Source organism: Pan paniscus, chromosome 13 (assembly GCF_029289425.2).
Source record: "Pan paniscus chromosome 13, NHGRI_mPanPan1-v2.0_pri, whole genome shotgun sequence".
Lineage (NCBI taxonomy): Eukaryota > Metazoa > Chordata > Mammalia > Primates > Hominidae > Pan > Pan paniscus.
The window spans coordinates 31,201,394-31,224,679 of record NC_073262.2 but is presented as its reverse complement, the minus strand read 5'-3'; the positions used below and the strand labels follow the sequence as shown (position 1 = coordinate 31,224,679).

General features: G+C 36.5%; 1 protein-coding gene across 1 annotated transcript in view; it reads left to right on the top strand.

Annotated features, from left to right (window-relative positions):
* The window catches only part of ARHGAP15 (Rho GTPase activating protein 15), a 639,510-nt gene that overhangs the window by 549,737 nt on the left and 66,487 nt on the right, over positions 1–23,286 (top strand). The gene's annotated exons all lie outside the window — the stretch shown is intronic.

Here is a 23,286-nt window from a genome sequence, read left to right as displayed (position 1 = left end):
TAGTCTCCTCTGCCCAAGATAGCTTGAAAATGTCTTTCTCGTAGAAACAGAAAAGCATGAAGATTCCTCCAACTCTGTCCTTTTTTATAGATGTTATTTCTTGAATGAGGGGGTGCGTGCATGTGTGTGTGTGTGTGTGTGTGTGTGTGTGCAAGCTTAGGTCCTCAGGTGGAACCGTGGTTCCTGTGCTTTCGTCCTCGAAGCTGTTTTTCTGGAAGGGAATGGAGGCAGCTGTGTTTACAGCTCAAGTCTTGGCATACATTTACCAGAATCTATTATTCATATCATTCAGTATCAGGGAGAGATCTCAGGCCACCTGTCTATCTGACAAATTCACCCTTTTGTGAGCTTTCTGTTCATAGCAAATTATGTTCACATTGATGAATTGAGTTTTTATGAGCATTGCTAACTAACATTCTCACAGAAGGCCAGGGGCAAGAGCCTGCAAGTGTTTCTGGTCCATAAGTAAATGATAAAAAAAAAAAAAAAAAAAGGAAAAAAATGGTAGTGTTTAAAGACAATTTGCCATGGAGGAATAGTTAAATCATTTGGCAATGCCTTAATATTTATAATTCCAAGACTTTCCATAAATTATTGCAAATACTCAGCTTATAACAAACAAAAACATGGAAAAAATCCACACAATATTTTTCTCTATAGCACAGAATATTATTGAAAAATCGTTCTGCATTTTGACAGGTAACCATTGACCAGGGCAAAACATGGGGTAGTTGAAGAATGCCCAGCATTAATAAATCTAGCAATTTTATACAATAATGTGGAAAACTTGCAGCAATTGTAGCTTAAATTCCAGCTTGGTATTTCCATAGATACAAAATGGATTTCCTTTTAATCTCTAGTAACCCTATACTGGTTATGGAGCTAAGCCATGTGGCATGAGTTAAATAAATGAGAGCAATCTTTCACAAAAGGCTAACAGAAATCCTTCTAAATGGTGGGTGGGGAGATACCCAGTGTTCATGACAGAAATAAAAATTTTCTTTGGTTTACATATAGAATTGGTTCTCCTCTTGGGCCTCCATGGCCCTTGCATTTACCCTGACTCTTAGTCTGCATTTCATTTAAAACAGCTGAAAAAGAGAAGGTGGTTTCACCAGAGAGACACGTTCTAGTTTTCCTGTACCCACATTTCAAAGCGCTAATTCCAAATCTCCTTAAAATGATAAGCCTGCATAGGTGGCAGAGCCACTAGTCAGTATATATTTACATAAAAAGCAACAAAACAGAGATTTTACAGGGCAGTGAGTAATATTATCAATAAAAATCCATGCTTCTCAGTTCACTCAAGAACTGTGATCCTATCCTCCCAAAAGACAGATTACTACCTTTGATAAGGGACAATCCTATTCTCTGAAATCTTAGTGAAAGTCAGTAGAAAATTCTAAATCTCTTCATAGTAGCCTGCCAAAATGTGTCAGACACGTCACCTTTCAGTGCAAAGACACCATAGCACAAAGAACACTTGGCATTATCCCTTGAAAATGCACACCTTTCGAAGGAGCAAATGGGAAGTGTAGTCTGTTAAACACCATATGTGATGGAGCTGCACCAGTCTCATTTCCCCTTCCAAACGCTACAAGCTGCTACCTCATTGTGGTGTGTGTGACTCTAGGGGGAAATCAGTGACAGCTGAGTGTCTACCTGGTCCCAATGTCAGTTGGCTTGTTGACCACTTAAGTATGCAGTTCAATATGATACTATGCTTTAGTGACCTCTGAGAAATAGAATCCCTGGGCCTTTATGTTAATTTAGTAGCATATGTGAAACTTTTGCAAACTTTCCAGTAGCTGCCCTTGCCTTCAGATTTGTGGGTAAAATGAGGAGACTGGATTTGCAGTCCTTAAAGTATGGAAAGATGCAGACGGGCAAATTTCTTTGAAAATTTGTCTTGACACTTCCTTCCAGTCCTAAAGCATTTATCCAGTACTATGGATAAATGCTTCTGTTTTATTAAAAATAAATTTGTGGAGAGTCATGGCCATAAAAGGCTTCATCACAGGTTTGATCGGAATTTTCTGTGGTAAGCATAGTGACCATTCATCCAGATTCTCTATAAATAGTTCAGTTTCCACATAGTTCTTCCTTTTATTCAACCGTATGTTCCTATTTTTGTTCAGACAATATGGTCAATGAGGCTTTAAGGCAACAGGACCAATTTACCTGCAAGAATTTTTCACTCTAAGATTACAGAAATTAACACAGGAGATAGAAATCGAGGTGTTTTGTCTCTAAGCAAGCAATTTGAGATAAAGAATGCATTCTTTGGTGCCAGAGGCATGGCAAGCAGCACTCTGCAGCTTGGTGCCCTATTCATAGTGTCAAGCAGCTACAGGACCACCATTTTGCTCCTTGGAACTGCTACAGCATTTTAAGTAATGCTAGAAGGCTAAAAGTTGACTGCAGCTAGTAGAGCATTGTTCTTTTTTTAACCCATGTGATAGGTATCTTCAACAGTGTCAAACAAATTTGTAGAGCTGGTGATTAGTTGCCCAAAGAGCATAATGTATGCATTATTAATTAAAGAAGGTAAGTTTGGCTAATTGTCATTTCTATACAGTAGCAGTGCACTAAGATACATTTTAACAATCTATAAATAATTGATAATTTTTTTTCTTTCATCTTCCTTCCTAGTTTGCATAAAACTAATGACTTGGTAAATGTTACTCTCTTCAAAATATTCCACCGCTTCTATGAAAATTAAACTAACACTGTAACCTTAGCAAATAAGGAGATTTTTTTTTCCTTTTATTGCAGGTTAAAAAAAGATAGGAATTATAACACTTAAAACAAAAATGTGATTCTGTGGAAAGCCAAATGAGAATCATAAATAATATAAAATCAGTAATGAATGTGACTTTAAGAAATAGAATTGACTTTAAAAATGTGAAAATGCAAAAACATGATTACATATATACATATATACACATATGTATGTGTGTGCATGTGTATACACACACATGCACAGATATATATATATATATGTACACGCACACACACATTCCAGCAGCCCCAAAGTCTTGCTTGTTCAGCTTTCAAAAGCCTAAAACTACAACCAAAAGCTTTGCTCCAGGATATCTTCCAAGTCTGGTGCTGGTGTTTCAGTACTTACCAATAGCTACATGAATAATCCTTCAATCTCATTAGCAGAGGACACAAAATTTTTCTCAGATGAAGTATTTGAGTTTACTTCCTATATACTTTGCTAATTTGATCATAGCACCTAGATGGATCCTTATGAGAAGAGATTTACTGCAGTAAACCTACCCACTTCTCCTTTTTCGGAGGAGTTCTCTGTTATTCTTACGAATCCACAATCTGCCAGTCTGGTGTAATAGCACACGAGCTTACTCTCTAATTTTCAGTGCAACTGAATACATTCCCGGAGTTATTGATGGCACTATAATTTTACGTTTATTTTGTTTGGAATACATTGTGGTTAAAAAAAGATTTTTTTAAGAAGACCCACAAACTAAAGTATTGCCTAAGTGACATATTGTTATTTAAGCCTTCGTCGAGTCTTACATATGCTTCATTATGATAAAAAAACAGGTTGTAAGGACTGATTCTGTGACCTTTTTTTCTCATTTTAACCCTACTGATATGTCACCCATGGCAACCTTAAACTGATTTTAATAGAGTCGATCCTATTATTCATTTAAATTGAGGTGCAAGAGCACTTAGACCAGGGAAATTTGCATTCAGCAAATGGGGATTTGATGAGCAAAAATGATAAGATATATGTTGTATAACATGGCCTATTTTGCTAGCAAATAAACAGCTCTTGAAATTGATAAACTTCAGAATATTTTATCCTCAAATGTTTATACATAAATGATTAAAATGCATTAGCAATTCTGCTTTTGAAAAAAAAACATATTGGGAAAACAACACAGTTGTGTTGCTTAAATTTGTAATTAACAAATTTATTACTAATTCTGTTCAGTTCTTTAATATGCTGCATTCCTGAAGAAGAACATTAATACACAATGGCAGAAAGAAGCTAATTTTAAGACTTTGGAGAAATGAATGTCTTTTAATGCTGTGTGTTTCTCTTATCTACATGCCACATTATTGTAATAAGTACATTCAGGAATAATTTCTTTTCAAATATTTTTACAAATCTTGCTCTTATTTGCATGCAAGTAAGTTGTCAGCTTAAATCTTTGAAATGCAAAATATATCTCATTTCTATATTTCATCAAGGAGCCTTTCATGTTTAATAAATTACAACTTAGATCCTCCAAGACTTTGTTTTTCATTAACTAAAAGCAAAAGGATACATTTAAAATCTTAATCACAACCTGCAAGGGTATTTGCATGTTGCTGATATTTGTCTTGATGGGACTTTTAATATTTGCAAACTAATCAGGATAGCAAGGTTATACCAATAATTTCTGAAGACAAAAAACTTTCTGCATTATTTTATTATATTGAAGAAGAAAACTTAAAAAAAAATTCCAGTGTCTTAGCCTCAATAATCTGTACACTTTTTTGCACACATTTATCTCCTAAAGATTTTAATTGGACAAATGGCCACATCTCAGAAGCACTATTGAAAAATGTGTACAAGAATGTCACATCTGGGTTCAGTCTAGTCTTTTATTAGTGCTTGATCAGCATGTATTGGACAGAATCGTTAACACAAAACAAGCAAGGTAAATCATCCACTACACACTACCACCCTGATAACCACCTTGTGCCACTGAATATAAATGTGGATCCAGGAGAAATCAAAGGACATCCTTCACTCATTTGATTTGATTCCAGTTTAGACAGGGGGTTAAAGGTGTTTCTGCTTTTTTGGGGTTTTAGTGGTTCTTTTTAGTTTAACCAAATACCCTAGCTGATCTTGCAGAAAGTCTTCTGGACTCTGAAATAGGATGGATCATCTCATCTCAGCAAAAACAAAAAAAAAATCTTGACAGCATAATATCCTTATTGGGGGGTCCCATGGGCCACAGCAATACAATGTCACAGAAGAGGCAAACTTCTGCTGAACTTGCTGCCCGGAGACCTTCAGTTAATCTTTCTCTCTAGAATGGAAGATCAAAAAACCCCGAGCAGCTTAAAAAATATGCAGCTAATGTCATGTAGTTAAACTGATGTAGCATGCATGTTGTTTTGCAAGCTAACAGGTTAAATATGGCTTTGCTTTAAGATTCCCATCAAATTTCGTTTTTATAGAGAAATCTCTGAAAGCAGTAGGGGTTGAGGGAGGGTGAGGTAAAAAGAAATAAATCATTGTAGTCTCAGGAACAGTAATCCTTGTTGAGGATTTTGGCTGATTGATATAAATAACATCGTCCCCGCCATCTGTCCGAAGAGAGACCTTTCCAGTCAGTGTTAAGCTGCAACGGCAGAATAATTAATGAATGGTGTCCTTTGTGCTGGTAATAAAGACAAGACAAATTATGTTATAATCCAACTGCTGCTCATTTGTCACAGCCAAATAAAATGTCAAATAAAAGTGAGGGGGGTACTGTGTTTGTTTAATGGACTGCAAGCTACCTGTTTCTATTGTTGACAGACAACTAGAATGTAAGTTTTGAATGTTGCAGGAAAGCAAACCTCCACACCGAAGTCGCATTTGCTCGGGAGTGGGGGGTGGGCATGTAGGGTGACCATGGGGGAGGCCTAACACATCAACATTGAAGTAAGTTTTAATTAGAGAGCTATAATACCACCGGCTCCTCTGAGTAAGTTGGTTGTGATTACAGTGCAAAAGCACTGCCTGGAAAGTCCAAGTTCAAAACACAGTCGAGCTATTTGCAAATCTGTAAGAATTTGGTAGGGCTCTCATCTTGCATTTTCAGGATAGACACATTCATCCAGTTGCTAGGAAAGCCAAATAATGAAAACATAGCTGGGATTTAGCAAGTTCCATTGGGAATTACCTATGATAGAGGGCAGGGCTGCACTTCCTCAGAACATGCTCCTGCTGTAAAAATTCACAAACCTGGCATTCATACAGGCATCTGTCGCTTGCTCTAATGCCAGTTCATAGTATACATACAAACATCTGCTTCCGTGCACAAAGGGATACAGAGCGCTTGACAGGTCTGTGTTAGCAGGGTTCGCAATGCCAGTTCTTTATGCAAAAACCCTAATGCTTCCCGTCAAGCCATTACAAGTGATACAATCAGCCCAGGCCCCATTAAGCCATCAGTGTCCACCTGTGATAAAGATGGCCATTTGTTTTCTTAAAGCCCACTTAATGTCTGCTTAACTCAATTTGTCAGGAAATGTAGAACAATTTCCTCACAGCCTGAAATTTGGTAGTGGTTCAAAGTCAAAAGGCCAGGTCTAGTCCTATTCAAATGATATAATAAACAGTCTTCAAATCGAAATCTCCCTTGAGAAGCTGATGTTTACTTTAAAAAAAAAAAATTATGTTAGCTGGAAAAGAATAACATTTGTGTCCAGTATTATTATTTTTTATTTCTAAAGTCCTGGAATATGTCTACCAGTGAAAAGGTCCATTGCTTGATTGTATGAGAAAATAATTTTATTCTCTTTACAAATTCAGCCAGAAATTGGATGTAGAAAAATGAAAGAGGGCCTGGCGCGGTAGCTCACGCCTGTAATCCCGGCATTTTGGGAGGCCGAGGCAAGCAGATCACGAGGTGAGGAGTTTGAGACCAGCCTGACCAACATGGTGAAACACCTCTCTACTAAAAATACAAAAATTAGCTGGGTGTGGTGGCACACGTCTGTAATCCCAGCTATTCAGGAGGCTGAGGTGGAGAATCGCTTGAACCCGGGAGGTGGAGGTTGCAGGGAACCAAGATTGCACCACTGCACTCCACCCTGGGTGACAGAGCGAGACTCTGTCTCAAAAAAAAAAAAAAAAAAAAAAAAAAGCCCTTGCAAAGCACTACTCTCAATATAGCAATCACTCCCAACCCCTAAGGAATCCCACTGTAATATGCACACATTTACTTTTTAGTCTAATTCTATTTAAAATATTTCCCACCTTGCTTACATTTGTTGGAGATTAATATTCTTTTTATATCCCTTAAAAGTGAAAATTAAACGACTGTTTTTGAACATATTTTATTGTGAAAATGGTATAAATGACATATAGAGGCTTACTTTGCCCCCATCTCAAATCACTTTTAATCACAGGGCCAATTTCCTGTGCTTAAATGTGTCTGGTCAGAAAGGAATCCGAAGACACTTCTAAGATTAACCAACAGGGGGCTCTCTTAAATATTCCAGATACACTGACGTCCTACTGTTTCAAATTAGTGGTCCATACAAATCTAACACCAATTTTGACTTAAAACTGAGCCAAAAACCTTAATTCTTGTTTGTCCAACAACTTCTGCATTCAAAATATTTAACTTTTGGTTCCTTGTGTTCCCATGGACTAGAACTGGGAGCTATCAATGTTAATTCTAAAGAATATTTTCTCAGCTCATTTTGCGCGTAAGGTACACTGAAGAATTGAGTCAACTGTCTGGACTAGTTGATCGACAGATATTAAATGGGCATCTAATACTTGTAGAACAATTGAGGCAAAATTAAAGTTTAGGGATATGAATCAGCTGGGTAACTATCTTATTTCTCTACTTTTCTCTGCAAGTAGAGAAAACTTTAACGGACCTATTTTTCTTAAAGAAAAGAGGGATTGATATGGCTTAAAGGCTCAGGTATGAGAAAAAATGTGTGTTTCAATACAAATATTTTGAAATGAACAGCTGACTATTTTCTTACTTAGAAATGTTACTGTGACTTCTCATCCATGAACTAGTGTTATGTGTATAGGTTTTATTTTCCACTCTTTGGAGGCTCAGTCCAATAAGCAATACAATTCCCTAAGAAAGGATTTGATTGAGGAAGAGCCAGAAATTAGAATATGAAACTAGAATATATTTACATACATGGCACTGCAGGGTCCATTAGTCCTCCTTCAGACTGCAAATATATAGTCTAAAGGCATTTTATATCTTCTGTACTCTCTCTGCAAGTGCCCCTACGCCCAATAACTTCACCCAGGAGAAGATAGTGGCAAACTCAGACTTTGCTTTCTTGATTCTAGAATATATTCACTAAATAAAAGGTTAACTGCAACAGAAATACCTAGAGGAAAGTCTAGCACACAATTTTCCCTGAAGTGATTTGATCTGTGCAAATAGTTTATCTTTCTTTTGGCATAGACCAAACTAAACGTTATCATTTTACCAACACAGAGAATTACTTTTATTATCAAAATAACACAAACTCATTATTGAAAATGTGGAAAATAAATTTTAAAAATGAAAAAAGAATCCATACTCCTATTATTTAAGCATAACTTATCACAGTTAATATTTTGGTATATTCCTACCAGTCTTTTTAATTAACTGCTTAGCAAAATTATATGGTATCTAAACAATTGTACAAAATTATTTTTAAATTGCTTCTTTTTACAGATTAAAAAATAATAAATATTTATTGAAGTTAACTTGAAATTTACAGAAAAGTGAAAAGAAAAATTACTCTAACAATAACCATGTTTTGGGGCTATTTCCTTTGACATGTTCATTCTGCGTTTGTTTTATCCTAGCCTGCTTAATTTTAAAACATGTGTAACATAGGAAAATTCATATGTAATACCTAATTGCTTGATTTTCTAGTTTTTATCACTTTAATAGCCCTCCACTCAGTTTTTTCAATACCATTATTATAGATACAAAGCAGGTTTACCAAGTATTCCTACGAAGAGAAGTAAACATTATGCCACTCTCTGCAGCTTTGATATTTTTGAGAGGAATAAAAAACTTGTTTAGTATCTCTCCAGAGCAATGTTCCAATGTTGTTTTCTAGCAAACTCCAGAATGAACAGCACCAGTCATTGTTTTAAATAGTCATCAAATGCCCCCAGAGCTTTCACCTGAACCATCAAGGGTGGACCACAAGAAAGGCATTTCCTGTCACCAAGAGCTAAGTGGAAGCCAGAGAGAAGTAATCCAAGGAGGCCTTTGGAGTTTTAGATCCAAATTAAGTAAAGAAGATGCTTAGTTTTGTTTACAGTGTCTCTATTCTTGAGTTGTAAATCTTGATTCATCACTTAGTAGAATTACATAAGGCTTCACGTAAACTTTTCAAGAAAGCTGTCCTATTATAAATCTTTGCATACATGAGAATGCCTTTGTTATTTTAACATGCAAAAGACAATTTTGAGTATGCACACAATTTGAGGGCCACAATTTCTTTCCTATAAATTCAAAAGATACTGCCTTGTTTTCTTTTAGGATTTAGTGAGAAAAGTGTTAGGAAAGCCTAAATGTTTATTTTTTTAGTCTTCTTTTTCTCAATATTTGTAGAATGATGCTCTATCCTTGCCATTTGAAAGTTTTGCCAGAATATATCAAGATAGTATACCACCTCGATAATATTTTCTTAGAACCTCACTGTCATTTTCAATACTGAGGTAGTTTTTTAACTCACAGGAGTTTTCTTAATTTTGTGCTTGACTTGCATATTTTTCAAATGTTCTGGTTTCTTCCTCAAGTATACTTATAAGCTGTAGATAATCTGTTCATTCTTTGACTTCCAGTCTTCTTTCTCATCATTTTTTATGTCTCCATATTCTGGGAAAACTTCTCTGGTTTGTCATCCGTATCACAAACCTAATTTTTCTGGAGTAACAATTTGAACTTCAGTGCAAAATTTAATTTTGTTTTGCATTTTTAGTTTTCACACTGTCCTTCCTCAAATCATCTATATAATTGTCATCTTATTCTAGTGATCTTTTCATCTTCCCTGTCCTCTCCTATGGCTTGCTGATCCTTCTCATTCCACTCCCTGTGTCAAATTTTATTAGAGATACTAAGTAGCTTCTTAATTGTCTAGCAGTTACTGTAAGAGTTCTAAGCTTTTTATGAGCATTGGTCTCTGAGTTCTTTCATAGGTCAAACGTTGTTGGAAATTTTGTTATGTTTACTCATCTCAAAAGGTAGAAATGTATGCAACATTCTATGCACACTGATTTTTACCCTCTGCTTCAGCTCCAGCCTTAGCATTTTGTCTTGAAGCTATACTCAAATGGCAAATTGATAATCACAGCTCTTACATTAATTCTTATCTAGCATACTTGTTCTCTTAAGGCACTAGTATCCTGACATCGAATTTTCTCCCACCCTAATTCCTTGACTCTGTGGCACTCTAAAAGATAAAGTGCATAAAGCATTAGAATTCCAAGAATTTCTTCCTAAAGAATTTTGCCAGTCTCCACCCTTTCTTCCCTTTATGTTTTACATATGGGACTACACAATTCCTATGGGGATATGTGCCATTATCAGGACTTTCCTTCTGCCTTCTACCTACAATATCCTCAGTTATACTTCATGGAAATTGCTATCTTTAAATGATCCCAGTATAAAGAGAAGTCTTGATGTGTAGCTTAGAAAGGAAGGCGACTGGTGAGAAGGGGCAGAAGGGAAGCATTCACACTACTTCTAAACAGCATTAACTGTGTAGGAAAAAGCTGCCCAGTTTTTTGGTTGGCATAGGCCTGGAGGCTTTGATTCTAAAAATCAGACACTTGAAGAAATATAAGGATGCTTCTATCTGCTTTCAGGAAGGCAGACTCTCTGGTTCAGTACTTCAATAGCTCATGTACCACTGGCACTTTCCAATTAAGACCAACATGTCTTCGAGTAAGTTATTCTTAAATTTTTGTCACTATGTTACTCTCAGTCCCTGTTTAAATTATTATAAGAATTCTATTATATTTTCTTTGCTTTGAAGCAAATTTAGTGACAAGTTTCAAGAGGTGGTTAGGTGTTGCCAACCAGATGCCATTTAAAACCAAAAGTCATGATTTGCATCAGCTCTTTGCAGAGGGCATCACACTGAAAGTTTGCAATCAAATTCTTCCTTGGGGTGTGACCTCTGCCTATGGCTACTTCTTTACAGTTGCGTCTTTACCTGGAAATGATAACGGGCCCCAGAGGGGAATGTTTATTTTTAGTCCTGCCATTTACAAGGGCCTTTGAGCTTCTAAGAAGATGCTTAGAGTTACAAAATGTAAATCAATCATTTCATTGTAATGATAGATTTCAGAGTATTATTTTTTCCATTTGGGGAAATTTTTTTTCACTATCTAAACCACACCTTGGTTCTTTATAAAAAGAATTTTGGATTTTACATCATAGAAAAAAAAGTTTCTCTTGGCTTGACTTGCTGGTAAGGAGGTGTGCGAATGGTCTCAAGTTATACATTTGCAGAGAAAATACCATCCAGATGCTCAAGTCAGCCTTTTTTTGGCAGACAGCTAAAAACCATACCAAAACTGAGTCTCAAGTCTTTAACAAAAGAATTCCAAAAGCTCTTACCTTTGGAACGGACATTAATTAAAAGAAGCAGTCATATCCCCCGTGATCAGAGTTTAACTGCTATTAATCAGAGTTCATCACACAATTAACACTTTGAACTGATTAGCAAATGAAATTATAGCAAGAAATGTTGAGGTTAGGACAGCGGACGGACGTACTCTCTTGCCCAACTCACAGTCCCTCATCTTTTAAAAGAAGGAAAAAAAAATGAAGCACTCTGGTCATAACGAATTGTGCAGATTTTGTTTTCAGTGAGGTGTTTGCCATTACATATTGCACATAATGTATGGCACTGTTAGGAGGAAAAAATTGGAGTCAAAGTGGCTGGAAAGTTAGGTCTGCTCTGTAGCACTGTGAGATTGTTGACATCTGCCGAGGTTGGAGCGCTCAGTAAGCAGGAAATGGGGTGTCACTCTGAGTGGTAGTTTACCATTATCCTGGCATCCTAATGAAGTGTCTGCAGTGCACAGAGCTTCTGGATGGCATCTTAACGCACGGCTAAGCAAAAGCACTTCTCTCCCTGTCACTGTCATCCATCTGCCTGCACCCTACTGTAGCCAATGGGATGGAACCATGCTACAATGTGCTATAAGCCATTTAGAGTTGCACATTGCATAATCAGTCCCATCAAATATGTAAAAAATGGCTATTATTGGTTATTCTCCTCAAACTGGCACCTGGAGTTTGATACATGGAAGTTCAACTTTTTCAAGTACTGTTTCTGCTATTAATTTCACTCCCCCCAACACATTATCTAAATGGGAATGAGTTGCATCCTCATTGTCTTAAGGCTTATTAATGGATTGAAAGTGTTGTATGAATATTCATTAATAATTTCACTGTACATCACACTTGGTGAATTCATCAATTTACAATATAATGGAATGGTCATTTTCTTTGTGATAACCATTTTTAAGAAAAGGACAACTCCCATTGCAGATTGGCTGTTTTCATCTTAGTTGGCAGGGAGAGTTTGAGGTCTTTCAATAGGTTTTTTTTTAAAGACATAGTGCACTTCACCAAGTACATTTGAATTTTAAGCTATTATTGCCAATGCCAGATGATGGAATTTGGTGTTTTAATATTACCTCCGATGAAATTAAAATGCAGTGCAAAAGAGGATATCTGTTGTTAGGTGACAGAAGTAGAGCAGGGTGTGTGTGTAATCCGCCTGAAACTTCTGGATAGGTTTTGCAAGCAAGGCTGCAAAGCAGCTAGACTCTCATGGTAAGAATTGAAGTAGTAAGATGGTCACAAAGTTGAGGAGGAGCTTTCTGTAATAGGCAGGGGCAACAATAATCTGCTAAATTGGGGCAGGGGGGCAGGGAGGGTAGGGTTAGATAAATAAAAGGGCATAACATAATTTGGTTGCATCAGGAATTTTTTCACAGACATTAAAACTATGGTAAACATAACAGCGGGGAAGCTTGCACTGCCGCACAGTGGGAAGCTTAAAGCGTCTGCCTGCACTGTGCCTGGCTCAACTACAGCTAGAAGTCTCCGACTTTCATTAGCACTCAACAATTCACCCAGTTCCCCAGAAAAGGAGGAAACCCAAGGCAGCAAAGCCCCTCGCTAATTATTGTAAATGCTCCCAGGTTACAGTATTTGGGTGACAATAATGGCAAGAGGGTGTAAAACTAGAACCAAAGAGTCATTCTGAAATGAAAAAGAATGAAGGAGTTGTTTGTTGCTTGTTATTTTTGTTTGTTTTAAACCAGTGTAGCCCTTCGTTTGATGGGTGAAGCAGTATGTTGGAATATTAGGCCACCATTTTACAATGAAATTTTAGAAGACTGCACCAAATTGTGTGCAACTCCTTTTGAGCAACGGAAGTACAGGTTAATTTCACAAATGACCTCCTCCCCTTGGCCTCCAAATTTATGTGAGTATATTTCACAAGTCTCTGCAACAGAAACTGTTTCCTTTGAAGGAAATTTGTAATAATACCAAAAATTATATGGAACCAAATGTTGCAAGGTAGGCAGACTAACACACATCACTGCAAGATACTGCACCTCAGGTTAAAGTTGATATTTTTTTCCCCTTCAAGAATGGAGTCATTTGAGAAAAATATTGGACTTCTTCAAAGGAAGAGGGGTCTACTTTGGATGCCTGTAAGCATTTAAAGTGACAGTTTTTTTTAATGGAATGATAGGTGTTTATTCTTGCTAAATCCAGACTCGGGAATCTGGTTTCTTCATTCATATCCCCCCAGCTGCTGTCAGCAATGCAGCACACCAGCGTTCCTTCATGTGCGAATATTTCTCCAGCACTCATTTGCAAGAGAGTCGAAGCAATATTAAACACCACATCTAAACCTCTTTTAAACACACAAAGCAATGGGAAAACACATCAGAACTAGACCATTGAGAAAATCCTCTTTTCAAATTTACTGTTTGCTTCACATGCTAGTATAAAATATCCCACAAAGTCCCGTTTGTGATCCATTTGAAACAATCTTGATTTGCTTAAATTGTCACATTCTTCTTGCACATTTCTTTCTAAATGCAAAAATGGCAAAGAATTCTACTCCCTCTTCATTATAAAAGTACAGAATTTCTGGCTTGTTTATTCCTAATGGAACACTTGAGAAAGAAGAAAATATATAAATATCTTTTTCAGAAGATTAGTTGTCTCAATCTTTTTAAAAGAGAGGATTTGTTCATTTTTTCTTCATGGTAAACAACTTGGGCTTTGCACTGTAATTTTCCATTGTCAAATTAATGCATTTCATTTTACTGACTTGAACTCATGGTTTTAAACATCAGACCTTTTAATATCTTTATTTCTTCCATACTATGTATTAATGTATGTCATTAGGACGTTGATAGTTAGGGATAGAATCCAAGCATCTCATAAAAGAAATTTGTTGGAGGAATCTTCTACTCCATTATAACTTACTAACAGTCTGAAAGAACTCACTAGCAAAATAAAACTGGTTTACTTCTTATAAGAACATATTTCCAAGCTAAGGATTTCAGGCTTGGAATGGGCTGTTTTGAGTATTTCAAATCAAGCATAAGAAATTTTGTCTGATCTACTGGTAAATAGTCTATTGACAAGGTCAAGAACAGAGAAAGTCTGGACACCATGTCAGAAGAGAGAATAATTATTTTTTTTAAGTAGACAGTTTTTCAACTTCAGTTTCTAAAGTACTGTGCAGGCTTTATACAGGATGTGCAGGAAAGTTTCTTAACTATAATGAAAGAATGTTCACATTTACATCTACCATATATGTGGTACTTCAAAAATTAAAGGTGTGAATTTAAAAATGGCTAATATTTTCAAGAAACTATAAAAAGAAAGGGGTGGGGGAGAAGAATACAAGCTGTGGCAAAAATCTAGGCTCAGCAGCTTTCTGGGGGAAATGGTGAAATGTGACTATGTGATTTATAATGAGAAAAGGTATCTACAACATACAATTTTCTACCTAGCTGCAAATAATAATTCATAGTGATGTCCCTTCCAGATAAAAGACCTTTGCTATGTAGGACCCATGTGGTAAAATGATCATGATAAATGTCAGACCAGTGCAGGTAACGGCTTTACAAACCATTAAGATTAGCTGGCTCTTTTTTCCGATGATAACAGTAACCATGCTGTGACTCTGTGTGGTAATAATATCTCAGTCCTGATAAATGCCAGAGCCAGGCAGAGGTGTTTATCATTCCCAGTTCAGAAATGCTGACTAAAGTTGCCACATGTTGCCTGTTTTTCTTCTTTTACAATAGTCTCACAATTTAAAAAGCTGAATCATAAAATTATTTTATAACCTATTTTTAAAGGATTTTGATGTTTGTTTAATTAATAACTCTCTCTGCTCTCAGCGTCACTATGTGACCATGTCAGATGAACTAGCTGGACAGTTTACTATACTAACCATTATCTCCTCTTCAGAGGTCTTTTGTTCAAAATGAATGGTTAAGGATAAAGTTTAATATGCCTTCTTCAAAAACAATATTTTTAACCCAAAGACAGGAAAAGTGTTTCTTAATTCACATTTTTCTTAATTGTGATATAGATCCTAGTTGTTTTCAAGTGAGTTTTCTAATCCCTTATCAATTTAATTGGTCTACCAATGGAAAGACACACATTAAAAACCTCAAACCTTGAAAAGTATTTGTAGGATTTCCACCCTTATGAAAATGTACAAAGATAATGCTTAATGTAAATAGCTAGTTGAGTATTTGAATTACTGGCTTATGATGAAAAAGATTTCAAATGACTCAAAATAGTAAAGACTTTTTTTTAATAAAAAAAAAAAGGTTGTAAAACCAGATATAAATGAATAAATATAGTTTCAAGAAAATCTTCACAGGAAAATTGAATTAGAGAAATAAACCAGTGAGCTTTATTTTCTCAGCACAGACTATCGCCTAAGGATGAATTAGTATCTTTGTAGGTTACAGAAATGTACTTGGCCACCATGACACCTCCAAAATTACTTTGAAGAGCAAGAAATTCTAGGAAGGACAATAGGATCATGCTTTTCCTGTGAAGATTGCTGCTGGAGTGTCAGCCACTGCCTTACGCTCCAATTCAGACAAATAGAGGCATCACTACAAAACTGAGGAGTGCAAGTTTGGTTTAAGAGCTGGTTTCAGATTGGTTAGTCTGAGGAAATGTTATCATCCTAAAATTGATTGTACCAAAGCAATACCCCCTTTATTAAAAGTTACTTAAGCAGGACACGGTGGCTCATGTCTGTATCCCAACACTTTGGAAGGCTGAGGAGGGTGGATCGCTTGAGCCCAGGGGTTCAAGATCAGACTGGGCAACACGGTGAAACCCTACCTCTACAAAAAATACAAAAATTAGCCAGGCATGGCAGTGAGTGCCTGTAGTCCCAGCTACTTGGGAGGCTGAGGTGGGAGAATTGCTTGAACCTGGAAGGCTGCAGTGAGCTGAGATCATGCCACTGCACTCCAGCCTGGGTGACAGGGACAGACCTTGTTTACCAAAAAAAAAAAGTTACTTAAAGACTAAGACTTGAATACATTTTCCAAACTCGCCCCAATGTGAGATCATAATGCATCATAACATAGATAGTCACATGAGAAAGAAAAGATATTATTACTTTCCTGAATGTATTTGTGAATGTATCAAGAAGTTAAGCATAATAATTTTGAAGACTTCCAGAAATTGATTAAATAGAATTTTACACTCATTGATTTGTATCAATTGCATTTCTGAGTTATTTTGGAATGAGTAACAATCTCAGAAGCTTTCTGAGTTTCACAATTATCTTAGATGATCCCTTCAGTTAGAAGAAAGACATAAACTTCACTGACACCTACATAATGACATGCCTTATATTTAAACATCTATTATGACACCTTTTGTAATTTATCTGCCCCTCCAGATTGTAAAATGAAAAGATAGCAACCAACTTTGTACCTGCCACAGGTTGCACACAGGCCTGAATAAATAGGGTTTTCTTATTTATATATAAGATAGATATATAATATATATATAATTTCTTAAGAAATTATACCTTTATTTTTAATAATTTATGGCTAGAGAGCAGGGATAGAGGTAGAAGGAAACAGAGATTACCCTTTAGAAGATCATTCTTAACACCCCTCCTAACAGCATGCTGTACATGGTCTAATTCCTTCGGGACCAGGACCAGAAATGGTTCTGGAAACAGTGCTAAAGGGGCCAGTGAGTTGAAGCTTCCCTCATTTAACAAATCCATAAACTTATGCCAATTAATTGGCCAGAGTAATTTTTGATACTAACAATTATTGACTATAAAGAGTTGTTCCCATTTTTTAAATTCTTCCTAAGAGGGCTTGTTTATTCAAAAAACAGCCAAAACATGAATATCTCCTGGAAGGAGAAACTGTGAATACAAGGAAATCTGGTGTAGAAAAGAGGTGATCAGTTCCAACTCTCAGGTGATCCTCCCTAGAGAAAGAAATGTCTTATTTGAGTCAGATAGATTCAGTTCCTGCTTGGTCTTTCCTGCAAGTAATGTACCTCTCTTCTCAGGTTGAACTGTTTTGACACAGTTTGTCAACATCAAAAGCCAAACTTACAATGTATTTGACATTGCCTTCCTTTTAATTAAATATAAATATGGCTTTTCTGGGGTTTGGGGAGAAGGGCACAGAACCTTGAAAAATTGCAAATTGCCAACTACGGGCTACACTCAAGGTGGTGGTTTTTCCTTGTTTATGATGCAATGACACTTCTATTTATGATATACTGTAACTACTTAGGAATTTTAACCAAATTCTCTGATAATTGACAGCATTCCATATATTTACAAAGCTACAACATACTGTACCCTGTTCCTACTTTTAGGAAAGCATACTAAATAGTAAAAGTATGACTTCATTTGATTTCAGAAACAACCTTGAACCAGGAGCAGTTATGTATCAGGGATGATAGAGAAGACAATGAGAAAGAAATATGTTTTAAGGGAAGAGGACTTACAGGGGACTTACTTAAATGATCACTTACTATGTGTACATTTATGTGCACTGAAATATTTAATTCTACAAAAATCCAATAAGATGTATAATTTTTCTGTATTTTCAAGTAAAGAACTAGAAGCATCAATAGTTCAAGCAACTTGCCCAAAATCATACAGCATAGCAAAAATTCTAACCCAGTCTTTTCCAGATTCCTGAGAAGTGGTATGTCACTGGATATACCGATTTTCTTATTTATAATGTGAGTTTGAAGCATGTGTATATTTGTATCTATTTGTGAGATTTGAATTTGCCCCCAGAGCATCTCCTCTTAAAGCAACTATGAGTTACTCAAAGATATTTATCAAGCAATTGTTGTCATCCCTGAGATGACTCCTCAATGGGCAACTCAAGTTTTGGCATTAAAAAGTGTATCCTCAGAGGTTTGTATCCAGTTGTAAGGCATGCTGAAACAAATAAAATGATCTCTGGAGATACTCCTTCCTCCTGTAAGCAAGCACAGTCTCTAACTAAATTCGGAAATGGCCACAGTACAAAAACTATAAATTGAATAGAAACTAGAGAACTGCTATTCTTCCAAATATAGCTCTGACATATAGGGACTACCATGTTTTTCATACAGGGAGCATTAGACATTTCAGAATAACTTTCAGAAGCAGAACAGCTGTGGTACTACTGACCTCTTTAAAACAAAGGAATACAGTTGTCCTTTAAGAACTGTAGACAAATGAGATGAATATTACTCCCTATACATTGATTACTGGGATAAACTGGTCTTTTCTTCCTCTGAGTGGACCTATATAACAAAGCAGAATTTATTTTTAAATGTGATTTAACATGAAGCTGTAAGAACAATAAAGGCATGGATGATAAGGACAGAAAAGTGTCCAGGGACATTGGATCCAAGGTTCTTCACTGTACAGAACTTTTTCCATCATCATATACAGCTTTATCTTATCTCTTTTCTAAAAGGCATTGGGTTGTAAACGTGCTTTAGTAACAACATTTCATGCAGATGAATGCAAGTGTAACTATCATAAACCATATTTTGAAAAATGTGCCCTCAAAACTATAAAGCCGCATTCTTATCATAACATTAAAGGCTATTTCACATCACGTAGGTGTTACTTCTCTGAACAGCGTGGAATCATTTTTGAAACTTGTTTACAACAATGAGTTTGATGTAGTTTGAGAAGATGGGGGCAGGTTGGTGAGGAATGGGTATTAGTAAGAAACAGTTGAGAATCACTTTTGGATGGAAAAAAACGAAGCACTATAAAAAGTTGTGTGTGCAATTGTGGGTTCACAGCTTAGAGATCGAAGAGGCTATTTGGATATGGGTGGAGAACAAAAACGGAGGTATTTCATGGAATAGAGGCAAAAATAAATCATAATAGAATAAGGGCAGAAGTAAATGCAAATGAAAGAGGGAAAGGATTATGGAGTTCATTACTTCTGGAAAGATTTTGTATAAGTCTCTTCACATACAGTTTGCCTAAGAGATTCTCTAATTCTCCGAGTACAAAAAGTTCCTTCCTCCTCCCACCAGTCATAATGTAAAAAGTTAGTGATATCTCAAAGTCTTCTCAGAACCTTCAGCGCTTCATAATGAGAAAAACATATGCTGAAGGAGAAATATTAATAGAAAATGCTGTCTTTCAGATGCTCACTGAATCAATTGAAGACAGTTGACACATCTTTAGTAAGCTGTGTATGAATCTTAGCTCATTAACCACTCCTGTATTATGTATGCTGATTCCAATTCCTAATATGACACATCAATAAACCAGATCTGAAAAGGTGTCATTTCGATTTTAATGTATCCAATTGTATTTTTAGATGTTTCTCCACTTGAAGTGTTTGTGTTATTTCCTGATTTTACAAGCTATGGAAGAGTGGGTGTGGTATTGATTTGAATGAAAAAAAACACTGCTTTACTATAACCTTTTCAGAAGATTTTGTTCTGATTATGTTGTAAGAAAAATAAATTGTTCCTCCTTAATATTTCAGCTCTCTCTAAGCCATGGTACACTTCCCCATTTAGCACTTAAGTATAACTTGGCCACAAATATGCATGCACCAATATCCAATTGTCTGATTCCCCAAGAATGTGTGAAAGTGGAAAAAAAGAGAAAAATATTTCTATAAAATATTCTTCATGTAGAATGTTTCTTATAGGCAAACTTGGAAACCGACATGTACTTTTCATAAGGATACTTATACATAACTGACCTGCTCACCAATCAGACCATCAATTTCTCAGCCTATCACAAAGTATTTAGGTTGTTGTGTAATGTTGGGCTACTATAGCAATTGTACTTTCACCAACTGGCACCAACTCAGTTCATGAATTAGCAACTACATTTTGAATGTCCCTGCAACCAAATAGTATGCTAACTGCTGGGATTAAAAGGTAAACAAGACCCAGTGGCTTGGGCCTCAAAAGAGGTGAGAGGGGTGCAGGGGAAGGTGAACATTTATATAGTACTTTGTTTTACTTGTAATTGTGCTTGGTACATTACATACTATCTTGTTTATTCAACAAAACTACACTTTTAGATCTTATTCAAAGAGAGTAAGAAACTTCTCCAAGACCACACGGCTAATAAAAAGCTGTTACAGAATTCAAACCAAGGTCCACATATTCCAGTTCATGGTCACAACTTTCATTAGTTCACTCACTAATTCCTTTTTCATTCATTTAACCCACCACATGCTAGCATAAAAATTGCCTAGCTTTAAAGGAAAATTCCCTATTTAATAGGGGAATTTAACAAGCATTCAAGCAGTACAAATACCATGTGAAGTGTTGTGTAAGTGGAATATTCTAAATGCAACAGAACACAGGAGAGGGAGAGCTGACTGTAAGAAAGCTCACAATTATTTTACCTGTTAGCTTAATGGACTTGACTATGTCTTAATTCCTGCCCAAAAACCATGAAAGTGTCCTTGCAAATCAGTTCTTTCTAATTAAGCAACGGCCAATCTTTTCTAACCCCACCCTGACTGGATCATGTTCCCTATGAGTAAAGTTTGCTGCTTGGAACCAACAAGACTACTCCCCACTTCTTGCCTGTCAAGCTTAATTTATAGCTGCTACTTCTGTAGCCCTCAATGTCAACTGGTCCCTTTTTTGGAGACTCTGGCATTAACCTGATTATTACTTTAGTCAGAGACTTCAGTGAAATTAGAAAGGTCTCTTCTCCTCCTCTCTCCTCTCCTCTTATCCCCTTCCCAGTTTCATACTGATTGCTTGCACCTAGTAGTTCACCAGATCCTCAGGTAAACTGTACTGGAATCATGCCAAACTGTACAGAATGTATCCACCTCTTGAATGAATATATATATATATATATATATATATATATATATATATATATATATATATTTGAGTGTGTGTGTGTGTATACACACCCATATATACACACACAATTATGGTTGTGTGGTATTAGCTTCAAATGGTTAGATAGCATTCGAGCATCCCCAATAGCTCTGACCTGGGCATACTATGCCAATTTCACTCTCATCTTTATTAGCTTGTACTTTTTTTCTGGTTTATGATATTTCATAGGCCCCAGTTGGTCTTGTGAAGCATCACATTTTCTTACCATCATTAAGCTCCAAGAGGGCTTTTTACTATTTGGCAGAAAAGATGAGGTCTGGTATAGGCTATGATGTTGCAACTTTCTTTTTTTTCTCTTTCTCGCTCCCCTTTGTTTCTTTTTTTTGCAGTTGTCCAAGCCATATTATGTTGGAACTCTTCTAAGAATAACTGCAATTTTGAAAGCTTTGACTGTGGGAGGCATTATTTATAGGCCTTTGTGGTTTTAGAAGGAAAAAGAAAAGCTTCCAAGCAGAATTCTACTAGGAAGATGGCCCCCATCCCACTTTAGCCAAATACCATCTTCTGCAGGATATTTTCCTGTAATTCCTTATAAAAAAATTCTTTTGCAACAACATATTAAAGAAACTGCCAGTTTCTAAACTAACTCTTTCTTATCCTACTGTCATAAAGTTTATATACCTATTGAATTGGACTTTGTAAGTACATCTTATTATTAAGAACTGTATTTGGCCTTAGTATCAGAGATCCATCCTCAAAGGCCTCAGTACACAGGGCTTATTTTCTCATGTCAAAGAAACCCAGTGGGCCAGGCGTGGTGGCTTATACCTGTAATCCCAGCACTTAAGGAGGCCAAGGCAGAATGATTGCTTGAGCCCTGGAGTTCAAGACCTGCTTGGGCATCATAAGGAGACCCTTTCTCTACAAAAAATAAAATGAGCTGGGCATGGTGGCATGCACCCGTGGTCCTAGCTACTCAGGAGGCTGAGGCAGGAGGATAGCTTGAGCCCAGGAGTTGAGACTGCAGTAAGCCATGTTCACACCACTGCACGCCAGGCTGCACAGTAGAGCAAGATCCTGTCTCAAAAAATACAAAAGAAACCCAGAGGCAGACAGTGCAGGACTGGTATGACTGCTCCACAGATTCGAGAAAGCTCTTTCTACCTGCGTATTTCACTCCACAGAGCTTCAGTTCTCCAGATTAGTACAGCCACTCCATCTACATTCAAAGAAACAGAAAGGAGGAAAGGTACAAAGGCTAAAAGCTAAATCAGCTCATACATGCTCTCCCAGGAGGCCTCACCAACACTGTCACTTCAGTCTCATTGGCCAGACTTGGTCCCATGGCCACTCCAGCTCCAAGACAGCTGGGTCTATTACCATCCTCTTAACAGTGGGATTGTCTTGCTAAGGAAGAAGAGAATGGTTATTGGGTGGATGTTTGCCTTACATATTAGTCTTTTTTATATCTTATTTTCCAGCTGTGGCCTGTTTAGAATCATCAAGAGCCCTGTGCTAGAAGTTAAAGTATAGAAAGGAAAGTGCATGAGGCGTTTAAGTTCAATAAATAATTATACCTCTAGATGGTAAGGCCCTGGTTAAAACTATGGAAAGATGAATTCCCTAGTGTACTAAGTAAATCAATTTTTACTTTTCCATCTATAAACAAAACAAAATGAGAGAAATCAATGTGGTATGCAGTTTTGAACAACTTCCTATTTTATAAAATGTGTATGACCAGGAAATATGCTATTTCAATTTTTTTTCTGTTTTACACTCTTTTATTTTAAAGCAAAAACAAAATGTGTAAGGGAAAAAGGATAACATGGAAATAATTTTTAAAACAATTTTTCCTTCTACAAAATCAAGCAGCAATAGAATATTTGTAATCAAATCACACTATATGTCCTTGTTTAGTTTCCCATTGCTGCTTAACACTCACACAAACTTAAAACACAAACTTATTCTCTTACAGTCCTGGAGGGTGCAAGTCTGAAATCAGTTTCAGACTGAAACTGAAGAGGTTGGTAGGCCTGTGGTATCCCTAGAGTCTCTGTCTCCTTGCCTTTCCCAGCTTTTGGAGACTGTGGCAATTCCTCAGAAAGCAGCCCCTCATCGCATACCCTCTCTTTTCTGCTCCCGTTGTCACATGAGAAGT